This window comes from Carassius auratus, chromosome 24, assembly GCF_003368295.1.
Source record: "Carassius auratus strain Wakin chromosome 24, ASM336829v1, whole genome shotgun sequence".
Taxonomy (NCBI): Eukaryota; Metazoa; Chordata; class Actinopteri; order Cypriniformes; family Cyprinidae; genus Carassius; species Carassius auratus.
The window spans coordinates 13,435,015-13,453,569 of NC_039266.1; the positions used below are offsets into that span (position 1 = coordinate 13,435,015).

Here is an 18,555-nt window from a genome sequence, read left to right on the forward strand (position 1 = left end):
ATGCATCAATCCCCCAGATCTGCTCCAATATACAATAGTGAGCTAGATTAAAGTGATTATGTTTTGAATATGGATATATTTCTTACAAAAAAATTATCAATTCACTACAGGAGGACTTGGTTCACACCCATGGAGCTGTGTGAGACACTGTTATTATTAAGAAATATTAACACAGGGTAGATATATACTGAGAAGCTCAGAAATTGGATGGGATGTGAAACATCGGTTATAAAACCGAGACAGAGAGAGGAGAAAGTGAGGTGCCTACAAATTTAGTACAAGTCTGGAGAGAGGACCAACTCTCTAGGGTAAAGCTTTTGACATTTAACTAGACCAGCCATAAACAGAGCAGAGCAAAGCCATTGACATTCATTCTGTCTGGCAGAGTTTTTCTTTGGCTGATTTCGCTCTGCTCGCCCCACTCTGCTGCAATCTGTCATATTGGACAACACATTCTTCCTCCATGTAATAGGCTGTAATTCACTTTAGAAATTTCCCAGCAAAAAGTCATAGGCGAAGATTTGGTTTTTGGTGAAAAACATTCTAATTGTTAAAGTTGCAGCTATGTAAATAAATACTGCATTTTCTGCATGAAATAAACACTAGTGGCACCAAAAAAATAATAATAATTCACACAAATTGCGATTATCAGCAGGTTATCAGTTCATGAAGACTTAATTTTGCATGGTTCCTTCTGAAAAAGTAAACTTGCATGGTAGCTCATCTTGTACAGCACTGCACTTGCAATGAGGAGCACTAGGTTACAAATCTTATGAAACTCAAGTCATGATAAAAGAGCTTAAACGCTTGTAGAAACAAGCTAAAATGGCATGCTTACATTAGTTTCATAATTGCTGCATCATCGATACTTAAGTTAAAACAATTTACATTCACCTATTTTGGATAACACTAAAAACCATTTTGAAGCATTTACCTTCGAAAGTGCCCAAAAACGTGCAATAAGCAATTCTTTTGTATTATGAATAATAAACTGTATAATGGACCATTTAAACATTACCTGTACATATTTTACATTTTTATATAGCAAAATATTTCAGGCAATTAAAAACTACTATCTCTTGGGGCTATTAAGTGTATTTAGCCTGATACTACATTGTTGATATTATAATCCCTGTGGCTTCCACACTGGTAGTATCTAGTTCAGTCCCATTAATAAACTGTGATTCTTTGGTGTGATCACGCATGAGCTAAAGCTACTTTAGTGTAGCGTGCCATTCCATGCTCTGTCACTGTTTACCTATTCATTAATTCATCTGTGACTGATGGGGGCTTGCCAGAGCCCTCCATCTTTTGTGTAATTAAACGGCTCTCTTTATTGAAACCTGAATGCATACACATGAAAACATAAACATACCCCCTCCCCCACCACCATACATTTTGCTATATAGCATCCCCAGTGACCAGGCTAGCATCGGATAATTAACGGGCTGAGTGGTCATGTTGATTGCTTCATTATTCGTGAGAAAAGCATCTGGCAGAGTTGTCAGATTGATGCTGTGGATTTGACATTAATCCACACTAAAGCTGTTTAATAACAGCAGTCAGGATAGAAGACACAAATCAAGAGTCCAGACAGTCTTTAAAGCGTTGCTTTGTTTTAGGACCCAGACGTGATGATGTCAGAATGAGGGTGTGGGCCCTCATGTCCTGGTTTTTTATTTATTTATTTATTTTTTTCATCATTTAATCAAATTACAAAGAATTAAATGATCATTAAGGGTCTGCTTTGGGATTCTAAAGCAGGACAGAGCCGTTTTGTTGCGGATGGCAGTTTGAGTGTTATGTTGGGGATAATGTGAGTTAAGCAGCAAGGCTTGCAACAAACAATACAGAAAGTTGTTCTTCTGAAATGAGCGCACCGACTGAACCTTTATCTGTTAATTAGAATCCCAGAGCTGAAGCTCTAAGGAAGTTTCAGTTAATTACAGAATCTGTTTTTAATTATTTCATTTTGAAGTTAACTCATATGTTTTGCATTCAACAGTGTATTCTGTTGAATGTTAGGAAATTAGTTCGGAATTGTATTTTTAAGAACTTTTTTTTTTTTTTTTTTGCTGTCAATCACAGTCCATTCCTTCTGGCTATTGTTAAAATAATAATTTATGTTAATCAATTATGTCAAAAAATTATGTTAATCATTTGCAGAAAATAATATTTGCTGGCAAAAGTCATTGACTTTCTCACATACAAGTATTGGGTTTGTCCTTTGAACATCACAGTTTAGTTTCCATAAACCGTTATAAAGTTTAGGGTCAGTATTTTTTAAAGGAATACTTCATTATTCACAAGGTTGCTTTAAACTGATCAAAAGTGATAGTAAAAAACATTTACAGTGTTTAAATTCTGATAATATTTCATAATATTACTATTTTTACAGCATCATATGAATTAAGCTTTTGTCAGCATAAGAGACATCTTTCAAAAATATATTTAAAAAGTTATTTTCCCAAAGATAGATGAATAGATCTGTCCCAATAGCTTTAATCATCCCGCTAAATAAAAACTATTCATAAACTTCTCAATGACACAAGGAGTTACCTGCCTCTCTCTCTCTTTACACACACACACACACACACACACACACACACTCAGTAATAAGCACCGATATAAATCAAATGTGCCCTTTTATCACACCTCGCAGGGGTAAATTTTACCCCATTCCCTGAAGACCTGATTCAGCAGCTGCTGTGGCTCTAGTGTCCAGTGCTGTTATCTAATAAAGTTGCCCAGTCTGCTCTACATTGAAATGTCATGACCATAATGTATCTACCACTGTTTGTGCAGGGAAAGGTCACGACTGGCATCAGGGACAGTGACATACACACATATATTGTGATGTTTTACAGTATTGCATTACCTTTTGGGTTACTGGAGCACAGAGTATCATAATAGATGAGATGACACAGCAAAACGCACTCGGTTTTGTAAACCGTTTTAACCTCTACAGTACTTACTACAGTTCTTACAACGCTACTTTTTTATTTCTCTTTCCTGTTTGTTTTATTGATCTTCAGTGGTTATTCCTCAGTGCCCTCATCTTTTTCAGCACACACACTCTTATTTCTGCAGCTGCGTCCTTCGGCTTCTTAACGTAAAGCTTTAGGAAGCCCCTAACAATGCACGAAATACACCACAACACATCCTTCCTTCGGGAGCCTCTGTTCCTGCTATTGTCAGCATGTCAAGAGTGTGCGTCAAGAGGTAAAATTAGCCTGTAATGAGAGCGGCCTTTCCTGCGATACACTTGCTTGTACCTTCTGTCTCTGTTCTTGAGGGATGCTGTTGCTCTGAAGATTCAGGAAGTTTAAGAGCTTGTTGAAAAATTGCGTAACACTTTAATTGACAGTGTCCTTGTTATTCATTTTACATGTACTTTCTATAGTAAATTATGGGTGCCAGTTTATTTTAAGGTGTCCTTGTTACAGTGTAATCATACATTTAAAGTACTGTGTAATATTAATTAACTATAATACCTTACTACATAGGCTTAGGGATACTTTCATGTAATTATGCATAATTTATGTAAAGTGTAACAAGGACACCTTAAAATAAAATGTTACCGGATTATGCACTGAAGGCCCTGTTGTAAATTATTGCCCATTACTTTTTTCGAGTAATTTCACCAACAGTTGTATCTTAAATATTATGTAACTGGAAATTGTTTTCGTCATAGCGGTAGCTGATCATATTTATTAAACACCTTTTCATGGATTAATGTTTTTACGGTATCAAGTGAGCCATTTTTATTTAGTCTTGCACATAATTGTTTCATTTGATATTCTGTTGTGTTTTTCCATGGCTAAACATTTTACGTAAGTAAATCCTAGATATAAATAGAATATATTAAGTAATTAGTAGAAGAATCTAATAATAAAATGTCAGGAAAGGGAATAAAATCTCCCACTGGGTTAAAAAAGCCATTGAAAATGTAGCTGCCAGTGTTCAAATGATTCCTTCTTAATCGTTCTCATCCAGAAACAGAGTTTTTTTTCTCTTTGGTTTCTCTTACAGCCTGAAATCACCTCCTGGACTGGCATCTTTCAGCCCACAGGGGACAAGATATCGCTGATATAATCTTCTGCATATATTTATATGCCCTGATGCTTTCAGTTTTTCTATTCATAGCTCATTATCATAAAATATGAATCATTCATAAGAGGTGGTAAACTCGTATAATCAGATTCCCCCTTGGGATTTTAACCCTTTAAATGTCTGTTATGGGGGTGAGCGTGTAAATGGCAGCAGGTCGTTAAGGGTTTATTGCATTTTGCAGGACCAGTTAACCCTTTGACACAGGACAGCAGATCCAGACACATGCTTTCCCTGGAGACATTTACGTCGAGACGTTTGTCTAGTAAACAGTATGTTAAGCCAATTTTTGAGTGGTGTTGATGTAATTCTCACCACTATGTTTATCAGTGTTACAATTTCAGTTTAGTTTGGACTTTATTGCGGTTGTTAACGTGTTCTGAATAATTATTTGCAATTATATATTAACAATTATATGTGGTTGCTAGGTTGTACTGGGTGGTTGCTAGGTAGTTGTTTGGTGTTTTAGGTTTCTAGCTTAATTTGGTGTTCTCTTTGGTTGCTAGGGTGTTCTGGGTGGTTTTTAGGTGGTTGGTATTCTTGGTTTCAAGGTAGTTGATTGGCTGTTCTTATTGGTTGCTTGGTGGTTGCTATGGTGTTCTAGGTGGTTTTTAAGCCGTTGCTTGGTGTTCTTTGTTTCTATGTAATTGACTGGGTGTATTCTGGTTTCTAAGTTGTTCTGGGTGGTTTTTGGTGGTTACTAGGGCGTTCTGGGTGGTTTTATGGTGGTTGCTTGGTGTTCTTGGTTTCTAGGTGGTTGATTGGTTGTTTTATTTGGTATCTGAGGGGTTGCTAGGGTGTTCTCAATGTTTTCTGGTGATTGCTATGGTGTTCTAGGTGGTTGCTAGGATCTTCTGCATTGTCACTAGGGGGTTACTGTTATGGGCTGCGTTTTCCAAAAGCATTGTAAGCTTCAGTATATCGTAGACCCATTGAAACCAATATAGCTACAATCAGTTTAAGCTTACGATGCTTTAGAGAAATGCAGCCCTGGTGGTTGCTTGGTGCTCTTTGTGGTTTCTAGGTAGTTGACAGGGTATTCTCTTTGGTTTCTGCGTGGTTGCTGGGATATTATGGGTGGTTGCTAGTGTGTTCTGGATGGTTTGTTGGTGATTGCTATGGTGTTCCGGGTGGTTGCTAGGGTCCTCTGTGTTGTCACTGGGTGGTTGCTAGGATGTTCTCTGTAGTTTCTAGGTGGTTGATAGGGTGTTCTAGGTGGCTTTTATGTGGTTATTAGGTGTTCTTGGTTTCTGTGTAGTTAATTGGGTGTTCTCTCTGGGTGGTTGCTAGGCTATTCTGTGTGATTACTAGGTGGCGTCTTACTAGCCTACTGTAAGTCAAAAGTCTCTTTCATTGTCTGTCCTTTGACATGGCTTGGAATCCTCCTTCAGGGCAAATCCATTCTGTAGGTTTTTTCCCCACATATTTTATGATCTTTCAAGCAAGACTCGCTCATTTGTTTTCACAGTACATGAAAACTTCTAATCATTAGTCTGCACGATTTGACATATAATTCATATTCGTAGCACAAACACTCAAGACAAGTCATGTGGCAAAGTCTCATATTCAGTGTTAGGGATTTAAAAAACCCACTAAGCAATAGTAAGAAGGAAATTTACCTTAGCAGACACTTCTAATTAAACAGTAAACCAAAAAATTAAGCTGGCATAGTGACATTTTTGTGTCTGGCAGGTAGAAGTGCGCTCAGAGGGATGTTTCTCTGTGTTGGTGTGTTTCTTGCTGGGATGTGGGAGGACTAATATGTTGACAGCTCCCTTGCTGTTAGATTCACAGTGCTGTGTCAGGCCACCAAACCAGACATCACCACACTGTTTATATCCATTTACCCAGAATTCCATGGAACCTAGCTACTGTTTGTATCTGGGGCTGCGAGTACATCTGCTTTGGTCCAGCAGCCAATTGCGACAGAGCTAAGGCCAGATGTCATATTATTGGATGATATATCGCCTCCTTGCTGGATTGTGTCTCGCGCTTCTAGGGACGGTGGTGCTGATTTCCAATTTGGATTTAGTTCTATGTTTGCTCAGCTCAATCAGACTGTAATTGTAAAATATATCCATACAGCACTCACTTATGCACAGCATGAGTTTTTGTTTATGATAGAAAAACCTCCAGTTCTTTAATGCTGTCTCTGACCTTTGGTGTAGATAATAAATAAAGATATGGTTGTCAATTTAACACATTAATTTAGTGCTATTTGATTTACAATTAATACAAATAATCATGCCCCCATTGATATACATTCCATAATAAGGGATTTTCCTAACATCAGCAATAAGTTTGAGAGTTCAAATTCAACACCTGCCATTTGGCCGACTTTACCAAAGTAGAGTTACCAAAATTGAATCTTTTCTTTCTTTTTGTAGTTAAATAGATCTGTGTTTCCACTCCTTACATCCAGTGGTGATAAGTTGTATCTATTAATATTATGGGCCTGTGCCAACCTGGACTGTGAACCATTTTATTAATTATAAACCAGAGAGCTATGAAAGATGTTTTCAAGATGTTGTCATTCAGTCAGTAGACAGACACACACATAATGAATGATGTCTAGCAGTCCTAATTCCCTTTGGGATCCTGTTATAGACAGAGGGAAAAGTGTGACAGTGCACTAAATTTCAGGTTACAAGAAAGTATTATTTCAATTGAATTTCCTTCAGAGTACCGTGCCAGACCATCAGATGTATCTGAAATGAAGTTCATGTGCCTATAAAGTTTAGTCCATATTGACACAGGAGATTAATACGTCTATATCTTTCTTCACAAATTGTTCAAAACCTAACATAAGAATCTCGTGAGATCACAACTTTGACGATAATCTCAAAGGGAACATATTCTGTACTGTTTAATGTCATCATACTGTAGGTTGTAAGAAGCTACAAAGCTGAGGATTGATAGAAACGTCTGCGATCTTCGTTCTAAAATTTTGTAGAGAGGAATATCTCTCTGGTGCCAGAGTGAAGATGAAAGAGGATATGAAGTGTTTTGATAAGGGGCAACAGCGATTCAAGAGGAAGTTGTAGGCAAATGCTTCAAAAGCTACAAAAACATCAAGTTGGATGTGAGAGATTTGAAGAAACTATGTTTTGAGAAGCTTTGAGAGTGCACATTAAATCCCATTTTGAAATATGTTTTAATCAGCAGATATCCATAATATACACCTCAGGCTTCACACCAAAGAACAACATCTGTGCTCCTATTGGTGCCCCGAAAATTCCTACAAACCCCAAAATGGGTGTGTGTATGTATATAAATTTTCTGCTTGAATTAATCAGAAAGAAAAACTATAACTAGTATGTTTTTTATGCTAAGAAATTTAAATACAATGGACAGATCCAGTCACCAGTGTCCGTTCCCTCAGAGGTCAAATGCAAATCAGACAATGAGCGTCGCAAAGCATTTTTGAACATGTACTAATTGAGCAAACAATGTCAAATGTCCCCATTTGTGTTATCAGAGGACAATCTTCAATAATCAATGTTTTGCACTGGTTAAGCAATGGCATTTAGGCCTAGAACTATCGATAAATGTGTAAGAAAAACTGTAAGTTATAATGCATTGTTGTAAAATCCCTACAAATAGAACTTGACCTGTTGAGGTCTCTCTGCCCAAAACACTGACCACAAATCAGTCGCAGTAGAGATAAACAAGATTGCTACAAAGAGAATGTACAGCGCTTTATGGATTTCTTAGTTTGTGTCTTGATCTTTTAAACATTCTGTTCCTAACCTTATCCTTATTCCCAGATGTTATTGCTCGGTGGTTACTCATATGTTATAGAGGTAAGAGCTATATAAATAATACAGCATAACACGGATGACCTGAAATTTGATAAGAAATGTCATTGTCTTGTGACAGAAGACTGATATCTTGACAAATGTAAGCACAGTAAATCAGAAACAGATGAGACATGAGAAACAGGAGATGTTGACAAAAATCTCAATTTTATTGTTTAGGGGAAACTGAAATATAAAAAATTATTTGTGATGTTGTTGTTTCTTTACTTCGGGTTCTTATTCTTTGCAGCATGCATAATTAATATATCTTTGAATGGTTGCATCTTGGGCGTTTGAATGATTTTCTGCAATTTTGGACACAGAGGACTGAAAAACTACTCTGCATTGTAAACGATCCGCCTCCATTCCTCTTGGGGTTGTTGGTTCATCTTTCCAAAGCGTCCCTTTATCTTATCTTCCTTTATTGTACTTGTTTATTTTTAATGTGCCTGTGGGCTCTTTAGGGGCCATCTTCTATAAGAAATCCCTTCTGTGATTAAAGTGGATCATGAATAACACCACTGTTAGCCAAACTGTAGATTTAGTAAGTAGTCTCAGTCTCATGTGATCCAAAGGGACTTTCTGTATGTATTTGGTGGAGGTATTTTTTATACTTATTTTAAGTATTAAAGTCTATAACAAACTTGGTGCAAAACCTTTTAGTAGTACAACAAATTCTGATGACTACTACTTTTAGTCTTTTTCTGTCCTAAGATATGGTCATATTAATGAAATTTTTGAGAAATTTTTTTAAGGCCCATTGTCTATTGTCAGTAGTGTAGCGATGTTTTAAGCACAGTTCATGCAGAAGCAACTTTCTTTTGGTCAACATGGCAACCCAATTGCATGGATTGAAATGACTGTAATTAGCTGAAAAATGATAAATGTGACCACACATTTAGCCATCAAAGTGATAGTTCACCCAAAATGTAAAATTCTGTCATTGATTAGTCATGTTCATGTCATTCCAAACCTGTAAGACCTTTGTTCAGAACACAAATGAAGACATTTTTGATGAAATCCGAGAGCTTTTTGTCCCTGCATAGACAGCAATGCAACTGACACGTTCCAGGTCCAGAAAAGTAGTAAGGACATCATTAAAATAGTGACATCAGTGGTTCAACCGTAATGTTATGAAGCTACAAGAATACTTTTTGTGAAACACCTCCCCCCACCAATCCCCAACTCAATATGATGTTCAAGGGGCCCCCGAAAACCATATTGGCTCTCCTGTTTGTGAATGCATGGGAAAGACTGACTCGGATAAGAAGAAATTGTTGAATAAAGTTATTACTTTAGTTTTCTTTGTACACAAAAAGTATTCTAGTAGCTTCATAACACTTAAATAAACACTTATTTAATGCAGTATTTGTTTCAAAATCGACAGGATGACTTTAGATTTTCTTTCCTACAGTTACAGCAAGGCTAAAACATTTGAGGCAAGACAATCCAGGAAGTCAGTCCAAACATTTGCCAGCTAGACTTAGTTTAGATGTCTTATGTGTCTGTGCATGGTGGATGTGAAGCACATTTGAGAAAATAAAATAAGGCGAAGAGCAACGTCATTAATATCCAGACTCTGTGTCTCACAGTTTTCCTGTCAGTTATAGCCACACACCAGCTCATCTTGTAAGAGGCACTGCAGAGTAGGTGACAGTCTGGCAGTGTGTATTCACTCGTGTTGTCAGCCTTTCACTGAATCTGTTTATGGCTTGTCGTGCCTTACATCCACATCACACTCTGCTACAGATTTTATTTTCCCTGAAATCCCCGGTTAGTATTGGGATAGTTAGTTGAATTGTGTGGTTTCTTTCCTACAGATACAAGTTGTTGTGCAAGGCTACTTGTGGAGCTAGGTTGCCTAGCAACATAATGCTAATGCAAACAAATGCTTAACTTAAATGAGTTTAAATGTGTGTCTGTGCGATACTTGTGGCACTTGTAGTCTACTTTAAAGTTGCAACATAATGGAAGTATCCAGGTATACTAAAATTCATCCGAGTGACCGAGATTATTGGAAAGGATAAATGTTCAATTCATCAGTTATAAATTGGAATTTAAGATGTGGGCATGCACTCAAATGTACTTCTCATGACTTTCGTTTCACTGAAAGATCCAGTTATGACGTTTTGAATAAAAATGTTCATAAAAAATGAATAAAAAGGAATAATGGACAATTTTTTTACAATAAGCTCTAAGTTTGTGTAAGCAAGCCTTTGTGGTATTTTCTCAAAGAATGGTAAATATTATATAGCAGCAAAGCACAGCATATTTTGAGATCAGGGATTAAAAATTTCTCGCTTAAGTGTCTCTAGTGTCGGCCAAACTCTCAGACTGTCACGCACAGAGTTGCCTATAAGTATTTTATGCAGGCTATGTACACCCACAAATTTGTGGCATTGAATATTTATTAGATATTCAAAGACTTGCCTAAATTGCGTATTTACTTAAAGCAGAGAGTGTATGAATAATTGTAATATAGCATTCTATAACAGAACAAGACATTAATGAAGATGGAGAATGAGAGCTCGTGAAATCAGATGTTCTCAGCACTGTCAAAATAAAAAAGTGAAAATGAGTGAGGTAACATTCAGCCAAGTATGGTGACCCACACTCAGAATTTGTGCTCTGCATTTAACCCATCCAAAGTGCACACACACAGAGCAGTGAAGACACACACACACTGTGAACACACACCCAGAGCAGTGGGCAGCCATTTATGCTGCGGCGCCCGGGGAGCAGTTGGGGGTGCCTTGCTCAAGGGCACCTCAGTCATGGTATTGAGGGTGGAGAGAGAACTGTACGTGCACTCCCCCCACCCACAATTCCTGCCGTCCCGAGACTCAAACTCACAACCCTTCGATTGCAAGTCCGACTCTCTAACCATTAGGCCACGGCTTCCCCCTAGTCTGTTAAAGTCCCAGAAACAACACTTAAAAAACAAACAAAAACTTCAGAAAGGACATAAACTATGACCAATGGTTGACCAATATATTGCCAATGCTGGTATTATTGGCAATTATCAGTATTGACTAGGGCTGCACGATATTGGGAAAAAATTACATTGCGATATTTTATTTTTCTGTGATATATATTGCGATATTTTTTTTACAAACAAAAAGGGGATGAGCACACTTACATGCTCATTTTAAATGATTTAAACATAGACACCATCGTGTCAATTGATTAATATGCGCGAGGGAGAGAGAGCAAGACAGAGCTTGTGTTGTTTGAAGACAGCTTGCTCTCTCTCTGTCTCTCTCTCGGTCTGTCTCTCTCTCTTTCTCTCTCTTTCTCTCTCTCTCTCTCTCTCTCAATTCAGTTCAATTCAATTCAATTCATATTGCTTTAGGTATTGCCAAAGCATATTGCCAAAGCTTTTTACATAGCAGAATAGAAACAAACAAAACAAAAATATATACATTTCTATAAACATTGATGGTACTTCTAATGTACTCTCTGTCTGTCTCTCTCGCGCGCTCTCTCTCTCTCTGCCCTGTTAAACTTGCATGTGGTTTTCAGTCCTGTCAAACTTTCACTCTATGATGGTTAAGCTGTGCAATTAATCCGCGATTCACATTCGTCAAGGGCCGGGGAGCAGCTGGCCCGTACAGTTAATGAATAACGGATCAACTACAAGCCTACAGCCTACATCGCACATCCTGCGATGTGACTATCGTGGATTCGTACATATCGCGATATCAGTGCTTAAACGACACATCGTGCAGCCCTAGGTTTGACCTTCCGTGGACCACTGGTAATATATATATGTATAGCATTTTATTTTTTCAAATAACTGATGTTATGATTGGCTGACATCTCTGCCTTATTTTGAAAAACAAGGAATTTTCTTTTAAACCTATTTTAATTCACCCTATTTTTTTCACAAGTGTATTATTTTGAGTGAATGGATCAGCCATTGGACACTCATTCGACCCATTTCCCTCTCAGTGAAGCGTCTGTGCTGTTTCACCCACACAGTTTCAAACCCACGAGTTCTCTGATCCTCCAGAATGACTTTTGTGTTAATCTCTGATGGCACATCCATCATCTACACACACATACTCCTAGAGAAAAGAACCCACACTCATTCATACACCTACACATGTACCTTTTTATGTGCCATGCTTCGTGACACACACACTCTGCTCAAATCTTCCATTTCTGAACCGTTTGTATTGCCTCCATTTCTAATGCCTTAAACTTTAGATGCAAATTATTTGCCCAGCAAATAGCTCTCCACTTGCTATTAAAAGCTCATTCAATGTGCCTGACCTAGGTTGGTATACTAGCTATAGTTGTTCATATGTTTTGAGCAACAGAATTCAGCTGATGTCTGATTAGGCATGTCATGTTAACAAATTTTACTGGACGATAAATTGTCCAAGAAATTATCACGATAAACGATAATACTGTCGTTCTAAGACCAGTTTCAACTAATATAATGATAATGGCATAATAACGCAGATAGACCTTTTCAAAGATCAATAAACTTTTATTTTATTTTATTTTATGGCAGATTCCAAGCAAGAAATGCCGACATGTCTACTTTGTGTGGCTTAAAATTAATTAATTTAATTTGTATGTTATATTATGTTTATATGCGAGTTATTATGATAATGACCGTTTAACCGTTAACCGAAAGTAAACATTGTGACCGATGAAGGCAACGCGTCTTTTGGGCGCTCAAGTTTGTTATATCAAATGTGGTATTCGCACTCATAATGTAAGCGACGCAGTGCGACTTGCTCATTTTTACCAGGGGTGTCTGCACTGCATCTAGTTAAAAACATCTCAGCTTTTCAAAATAACGCAAGCGCACCAGGTCATGTGACAAGAACCAACTCAGTCAGCTTCCTTCGGGGTGAAATTCCCTGTTGTTTTTGAAAAATGGTGTGCACCCAAACACTACACTTTTTTTTCTTCGTAAATATATCTTGTAGCAGAGTAACAGCAAGGGTTTTTCAGTGGTGGAAATCCATTACTGAAATTTAATTACAGAATATTGTAACAGATATCGCAGCTGATGGATGCTTAGCAACGACAGACGCCTCAGGAGCGCAACTGCCCAAGCGTTTTAGAAAGGAGGAGAAAACGACACGTGCGCTGTGTGTATGTTAACTCACTGGGTGCGTTGACAAACACAACTACACGCCTACAGACATATTTAGCTGAGCAAGCCAAATTAAGCGAGCAAAAAGTAGGCCAATTTCGACAGAAAGGGCAATGAAGTTACTTGCAAAATATGCTACGCGATATTAAAATAAAGCAGTAGTGCAAGTACAATATAAGTACAATATCACTTGCGACGCAAACATCCATAAGCAAAGACACTTTCCAAAGCTGGCCACTCTAGCGATACGTTATCTCTTTATTCCCGGGACATCTGTGGCATTTGAAAAAAAAAATTTGAAAAAGAAATTATCACGGCTAAAAAAGCTCAGTAAATGAACCGAACCGTGACTTTAAAACCGAGGTACGTACCGAACCGTGATTTTTGCATACCGTTACACCCCTAATATATATATATATATATATATATATATATATATATATATATATATATATATATATATACAGTATTGTTCAAAATAATAGCAGTACAATGTGACTAACCAGAATAATCAAGGTTTTTAGTATATTTTTTATTGCTACGTGGCAAACAAGTTACCAGTAGGTTCAGTAGATTGTCAGAAAACAAACAAGACCCAGCATTCATGATATGCACGCTCTTAAGGCTGTGCAATTTGGCAATTAGTTGAAAGGGGTGTGTTCAAAAAAATAGCAGTGTCTACCTTTGACTGTACAAACTCAAAACTATTTTGTACAAACATTTTTTTTTTTCTGGGATTTAGCAATCCTGTGAATCACTAAACTAATATTTAGTTGTATGACCACAGTTTTTTAAAACTGCTTGACATCTGTGTGGCATGGAGTCAACCAACTTGTGGCACCTCTCAGCTGTTATTCCACTCCATGATTCTTTAACAACATTCCACAATTCATTCACATTTCTTGGTTTTGCTTCAGAAACAGCATTTTTGATATCACCCCACAAGTTCTCAATTGGATTAAGGTCTGGAGATTGGGCTGGCCACTCCATAACATTGATTTTGTTGGTTTGGAACCAAGACTTTGCCCGTTTACTAGTGTGTTTTGGGTTATTGTCTTGTTGAAACAACCATTTCAAGGGCATGTCCTCTTCAGCATAGGGCAACATGACCTCTTCAAGTATTTTAACATATGCAAACTGATCCATGATCCCTGGTATGCGATAAATAGGCCCAACACCATATTAGGAGAAACATGCCCATATCATGATGCTTGCACCTCCATGCTTCACTGTCTTCACTGTGTACTGTGGCTTGAATTCAGAGTTTGGGGGTCGTCTCACAAACTGCCTGTGGCCCTTGGACCCAAAAAGAACAATTTTACTCTCATCAGTCCACAAAATGTTCCTCCATTTCTCTTTAGGCCAGTTGATGTGTTCTTTGGCAAATTGTAACCTCTTCTGCACATGCCTTTTTTTTAACAGAGGGACTTTGCGGGGGATTCTTGAAAATAGATTAGCTTCACACAGACGTCTTCTAACTGTCACAGTACTTACAGGTAACTCCAGACTGTCTTTGATCATCCTGGAGGTGATCATTGGCTGAGCCTTTGCCATTCTGGTTATTCTTCTATCCATTTTGATGGTTGTCTTCCGTTTTCTTCCACGTCTCTCTGTTTTTGCTCTCCATTTTAAGGCATTGGAGATCATTTTAGCTGAACAGCCTATCATTTTTTGCACCTCTTTATAGGTTTTCCCCTCTCTTATCAACTTTTTAATCAAAGTACGCTGTTCTTCTGAACAATGTCTTGAACGACCCATTTTCCTCAGCTTTCAAATGCATGTTCAACAAGTGTTGGCTTCATCCTTAAATAGGGGCCACCTGATTCACACCTGTTTCTTCACAAAATTGATGACCTCAGTGATTGAATGCCACACTGCTATTTTTTTGAACACACCCCTTTCAACTAATTCAACTAATTGCCCAATTGCACAGCCTTAAGAGCGTGCATATCATGAATGCTGGGTCTCATTTGTTTTCTGAGAATCTACTGAACCTACTGGTAACTTGTTTGCCACGTAACAATAAAAAAATATACGAAAAACCTTGATTATTCTGGTTAGTCACATTGTACTGCTATTATTTTGAACAATACTGTATATGAAACAATTTTATTTTCAAGTAACTGATATTGGCCAAACTCACTATAGTAATGTATAATAACTATATACCGTATTTTTCAGACTATAAGTCGCACCTGAGTATAAGTTGCATCAGTCCAAAAATATGTCATGATGAGGAAAAAAACAAATATAAGTCGCACTGGACTATAAGTCACATTTATTTAGACCCAAGAACCAAGAGGAAACATTAACGTCTACAGCCGCGAGAGTGCGCTATATGCTGCTCAGTGAAGGCTACAGGAGAACTGAGCAGCATAGAGTGCCCTCTCACGGCTGGAGAAGGTAATGTATTCTCTTGATTCATTTCTCTTGGTTCATGTCAAATTAATTTTGATAATAAGTCACACCTGACTATAAGTCGCAGGACCAGCCAAACTATGAAAAAAAGTGCGACTCATATTCCAGAAAATACGGTAAATCATTATATTGGTATCAGTGATACTCGCCTTCATTCATAAAAAAGATGTCATCAAACAAATAATTGTACAAATATATTGTCTTTGTTGTTTCTACATTTATTTAAGGATTGAATGTGAAATTATTGGAATATAAAAGTATATTTAAAAACTTTAATATTAAGCGGGATTAATCGCGATTAATCACAATACATTTCAAAGAAAAAATCATTAGTTAATTCCTTTTAATTGATCGACAACACGAAATACTTTTATTTTGATAAAGATCCACAAAATGATAAAAAATCTTCATGAGTGTTTAAAAAAAAATCTAACTACAAATATGCGTTCTCTGTTAAATGTCAGGTAAAAATAACTTTGTATTATATTTGTATTACATTTTTTCGTGATCTAAGTGATCATATTTTACCTCTCAGTCTTCCCTAAGCTGATCAGCTTGACTTAAAGTTTGTTTTGTGAACTGATACCATTAAGACGACATCTTTTACGATTCATTTAGTGCTCAATCACTGTGCTAAATGTACAGTTGTGTTGAGTTTTATGAAGGGACATCATTTTAAGAGGCTCTTTGGCCTTGTGTGCTGTTAGAGACTATGACTCTGAACCAGGGGTTGAGGCGACGGGTTTTGTCGCCTTCCTTGTGGGAGACGTGAAAGGAATGCTGGGAAGGTAATGCACTTTTAATGGCCTGGTGCAGAGCCCTGCAGCTGTGACGGCCCGTGCATCTGCGGCTCTGATTGATTACACGACTCCCAGGGGCCGGGGAGAGTGACGCAGCAGCTGCAATTCATCGTCAGGGCCGCTGGAGAACCAGTCGTGATTCAGCACAGCACCGTCCACACTGGTTTCCACACAGTGCTGCTCGTAAGGGAGGTGTTATTGTCTAGCCTGCTGGTGATTCATTTTTACATATATACATTTTTTATCTCAGGCCATGAATAGGAACATGGCGCTTTTATTGAATCAGGTCAGCAAAGGCACTGAATACTGATAATGCAGAAGATTATTATGTGCTCATATGTAGTTTTAATTATTGGTTTACTTAATGCTCATCAAACTCCATGTTCTTATGACATGGAGACATTATTAGATGTGACTTGTGTTATCATGAGGTCATAAGAGTTTTGTAAGATGTAAATATGCACAGATTACCATTCAAAAGTTTGACATCGGTAAAAAAAAGTTTAAGAAATTAATACTTTTGTTCAGCAAGGATGCATTCAATCGATCAAAAGGGACAGCAAAGATTTATAATGTTACAAAAAGACTTTTATTTTAAATAACCGGTTTTTTTTCATGAGTTTTTGAACTTTCTGTTTATTAAAGAATCCTGAAAAAATACTTCCACAAAAATATTAAGCAGCATGATTGTATTCAGAAATACAATAATCAGGTAATAATCAGAAATGTTTCTTGAGCACCACATCACATTAGAATGATTTCTGAAGGATCATGTGACACTGAAGACTGGAGGAATGACACATGAATACATTACATTTTAATTTTTTTACTGTATTTTTGATAAAAATAAATGCAGCATATTTATATTTGAATTGGATGGTTACTCTTTGTAGAAACGCTAATAATATCATAAAACTGTTAAATGTAATGTTTTGAAAATGTAAAAAAAATGTTTAAATAAAAATTGTAGGCCTAAAATCACTTGTAGCATTTAATTAAATTATTTTGTTATTTTTTACATTTAGACAAAACAGACAATAGAATAATCTGTCCATGAAAATAATTTTCAGCTTATCACATGTACCATAGTTTTAATATCAATGCATATAGTGATAGTATATGAAAAGTATTTTATAGTATGCCTTTTAAAGAATGTGAACAATTATTTCAGAAGTATTTTGCCTCCTTGTTATTGGTAATATATTCTCTTGTATTAGGGAGGTAATTCAGTCATTATTCATGACCTTTTCTCATGGCATGAGAGCTAGGATATGACACATGATGACAGCATAAAATGCCAAACATCTCTTTGAATATGTTCTGAGAGGTCAGAGCTGGGTTATCAGAGATACTGGAGCTTGTGTGACATTCCACATGCTTGATTGCAGCCATGATGGGCCTCTCAAACACACACGGAAACAGGAAACAGATGTGCAGCCGCTCTGAGTTTCTGCATGCTAATCATGAAACTACAAACCTAAGGACTAATTCTCTCTCATCAGGCATCTTTCTAACCCTATTGGGATACTTTAAACCTCATCCTGAAGTTAGTTTAATTATAACAAAATGTTTTCAAGATGATTTTGCTCTGTTCAATTATTTATAGCTTACATACGGTACTTGTGTAAGTATCATGTGTTTAGGGCTAAAATGGCATATTTATACTTTATTCACTCAATTGGAATTATAATTATTTCAATCAAGTTTGATTAAACAGGCTTGAAATATTATCTTTAACAGAAAAAATGAACACCAGCTGCTGTTATCTAATATCGATTATGTCTGTAATTGTTTTATTTTCAGTATTTGCAAACGGCATTTTCAGCAGCTCAGATAAAATGCAAATCTGTTAATTGCGCCTGTGTCTTTTCTTAAAGTTGCAACACATGTTGAACACTCTTATCTTAGACACACTGGAACTTGTTAGCTTCTGCAGAAGGCCAGAGGAAATGATGTCATGTAATACACAGTGAATGTGAGAGTGGTCCAGAATTAATTGGATTAATGTGTGCTTGTAAACGAATTAGTGAGTTCAGTCAATATTCCCAGTCAATCAACTTGACTATAGTGAACAAGATACCATGAGAGAGTCGCTCTGACCTCACAGAGAACAAGCCCATACTGTAATTGAGTTTGCGAATGCTGCAAATGCAGTTTAATTAACATGAAATCAAACTTGACCCTCTTAATTTCCTCAATTATGTCATTATGCTCAAGTCACTAGCGCATGTTATTATAAAGAAAAGAAACAACAGTGTTTTCATAATATTTCTTTGAAATATAATAACTTTCCCACCACGGAAACCAATTTTGTACC

The 18,555-nt window shown here is 37.0% G+C and overlaps 1 protein-coding gene across 5 annotated transcripts in view; it reads left to right on the forward strand.

Moving 5' to 3' along the window:
• The window catches only part of LOC113042343 (transmembrane protein 108-like), a 55,252-nt gene that overhangs the window by 12,806 nt on the left and 23,891 nt on the right, over positions 1–18,555 (forward strand). The window lies entirely within an intron of this gene.